The 3,290-nt window shown below is 44.3% G+C and overlaps 1 non-coding gene across 1 annotated transcript; it reads left to right on the plus strand.

The window, feature by feature from the left end:
• On the plus strand, positions 1-287 carry LOC146854366 (signal recognition particle RNA). Its single transcript, XR_014958901.1, has one exon.
• The last annotated feature ends 3,003 nt before the right edge of the window (positions 288-3,290 follow it).

Genomic DNA, 3,290 nt, shown 5'->3' on the forward strand with positions numbered 1-3,290 from the left:
GCCGGGCAAGGTGGTGTGTGCCTGTTGTCCTAGTTACTTGGGAGGCAGAGGCTTGTGGATTGCTTGAGCTCAGGGGTTCTGGGCTGCACTCAGGTGTCCATGCTGCATTGGGCATCAATATGGTGTTCTAGAGGGAGCTCTAGAATTTCAGGTTGTGTAACGAGAAGTGCACCGACCCAGGCTGGAAACAGAGCAGGCCAAAGCTTCCATGCCCATTGGTAGCAGGACAGCATCTGTGAGCAGTACGTGTAAAACAGCCTGAGCACAATAGTGAGACCTAGCCTCTCTTTTTTGACTCAAATGTGAAAGTTTTGATTTTTACAAGGTGTAATAAATTATTTTCCCAAAACCAAATCTTTCTTTTCCTTTTGATATTTTTCCAGGAAATATGATGAACATTTGAACTGGGCCACGCATTTCAGCATAGCAGACAATTCTCCAGAATTGAGACATATTGCAACAACAAGCTAGCAGGCGGAGAGGACTGAAAACTCAGTGCAACCTAGAATAAATGGCTGTGTGATTTTCAGCAAGGATGACTCAAATGCATTCTTCCTTTTAGAGCACCTGTAGGATTAAACTGATCTGTCAAGTACAAAAGCATCCTTCATAGAGCAACTTAGAAATGCGCTTGCTGGCCCTTCTGCTGCATTTCTACGTCCAGCTCTAATTTATTTTTTGATTAGCCCTCATTCTTTTCATATGTGAATGAGAAGGAGAAATTACAGGGCCCTTCACTCTTTGAGCGAAACATGAAAAGACTGAGGGCTGTGCAACTCCCAAACGTTGGAGCCTCTGGCCTGTCGACCCTCGAACCTGCTCCTGCTCCAACCCGGCATCGCTTGTGGCCAGCAACCTCACAAACCCTGGAGGACCTGGCTACCTTTTGACTCTAAACCCCTGGGAATCCCATGAGTAGAGGCTCTACTCAAATCTACTTCTAATCCCTGGCAGCAGCTCGGAACCGCGAACCCTTCACACTCTGCACCCACCAAGCCTGGCCTGTGCCAGAGTGAACAAAGACCACAAGGACGACCCCACGGCGACTGTGACCCCGAGTCCGGCACCCAAGGACCTCCCTCGACACTCCTGAGGAAGCCTGCAGCCTCAGAACCAGGTGCCCCCCCAACCGCGATCAACAGAGGGTAAGATTTCCCGACACCAAAAGGTACCCCTGCACCCGGCGCTCCGCGGCCCCCTGTGCCCAATCCCGGGGTACCTACCTATCCTCCAACTACCCAACTTACCTCTCAAAGTGGTGGTGGCACCTGAAGAATCTTCGTCCCCGAGCTTGCAGTCTTTTTCTAAACCAGAGATTTCCCATTCAAATCAATTAAGCGCCCGAATGCTCAAAAGCACCCTGCACCCAGCCGTCCGAGTGGCCCTGGCAGTGCAACCTCTACCTCTATCTACTTCCCCACTTGCCCTGGATAAGTGACCAGGAGCCCAGCTCCCACAGCCACGTGGCCTGCTAGTCAGCAGCTACCAACCAAGGCCCCCCTACCTCTCATAGGATAACATTGGGCCTAACTCTCTCTGCACCCGGCCGCCCTTGTGCCGCTGAGGGTGAACCAACTGTACCTACCTGACCCTGGGAGACGCCTGAGTCTATGCCCAGAACCTTAACTCTGCCAGTCGAGTACTTACCTTTAAACCGATAACTCAATCTTCTCCATAGGGTAACATTGACTGGTTTTTCCTGAAATTTCTTCCAAGTGTGGACTTTTCAAAACTTAAAATATTCACCAAAAATCAGCCGAGTAACGAAAACGAAAATACTCACCTGCTATTAGGTGAGCTCCCAGTGCTGGATCTTGGTGCCCAGCACTGACTCTGAAAAATACTTACAACTGTACTTACCAGTAACCCAATTTTCTCCCATAGGAAATCATTGACTGTTTTTCTGTGAAATTTCTTCTAAGTGTCAATTTCTGCAAACTTTAAATATTCTTTAAAAATCGTATAATTTCTGAAAACGTAATTACTTACCTGTTTTGGATAAAGGTCCCAGTACTGAGTCTAGGCACCCAGCACTGGATTACAAAAGTAACGAGAACATACTATACCTGCAACTTGAATTTTCTGCCATAGGGAATCTTAGACTGTTTTCTATGAAATATTTTCTGTCAACTTTTAAAATAGCAAAATATTGTCTAAAAATCATCACAGTAATTAAGTCGACTTTTATCACTTGATTCCAAGTACTGACCCAGGACTGAATCTAGGATCCAGTCCTGGAAATCCAAAAGTAATCCTAAAAGTAATCTGTTGCAAATAACTTGAAACTTCCATTGAGCTCAATGCATTATTGTGTTTAAAATGTTGTTGCCTATTGCAACCACTTGTAACTTTCTACAAAAGTCAATTGCATATTGCAAAAGTATTTATATAAAGCATCTCATTCTGAGAAAGCATATTTTAATACCTATTGTTGGTTCTAAAATAAAACAAGCATATATTTTTTGTAGATAAACCATTGGCCTAGAGTTCAGTTATTGAGTGTGTGAGACCATTTGCTGACTGAGTGTGTGCAACAAATGCTTTACACTGTCCTCTGATACTGCCTTACTGCTCGACCAAGCTACCACTTTAGAGAGTAAGGTTATATCTAACTTTAGCCTCTGCCAAACCTCTGGGGACTGTGGACTCTGTACACCCTGTACCTATTTGGGAACAGTATATACAGAGCCACTTTCTCACACTGCAGTTCTCCAATATAGGTCTGTCAAGATCATTACTCAATCTACCTTGATTTGGCACAGTATAAAATAGGTCAAGAAGTCTCCTATGAAAAGATATGCAAATCTGTTCGAATCACTTTCCCTAGTCAGGGTGTGGTAAATATTTCGTTACCGGTACTATTTTTTATGCGGTAAAATCTATCGAGAATAACTCAGTAAATATAAGAGGCAGAATCCGTGGTATTAGAGGTTTTAAAATGCTTTATTCCTGTACAAAGGAAGACAATTCGAATTGTGGGCCTTCTATTCCATCACCACGAAAGTTCAGGAAGGAAGGAACATATATTATTGACAGATAGGCAGTTTTATAGAAAACACATTACAGTAAAACAGATGCAAGAGGCGTAACAGCTGATAAAAGGTGCATACGTAGCTAATAGAGGGCGTAATTTAAGAAACGTCATAAAACATGATGTCATAAGTGGGTGGATCCATAAAAGAATCCTGCAATGTCAGCAGAAATGTTTGGCAAAGATGCGCGCGCAGCCGCATGACGTGTGATTGACGTGCAACTAGAGGGTGAAGGGGACTTGACATTTAGCTCTACAT

The sequence above is a fragment of the Triturus cristatus genome, chromosome 4_1 (assembly GCF_964204655.1).
Source record: "Triturus cristatus chromosome 4_1, aTriCri1.1, whole genome shotgun sequence".
NCBI lineage: Eukaryota > Metazoa > Chordata > Amphibia > Caudata > Salamandridae > Triturus > Triturus cristatus.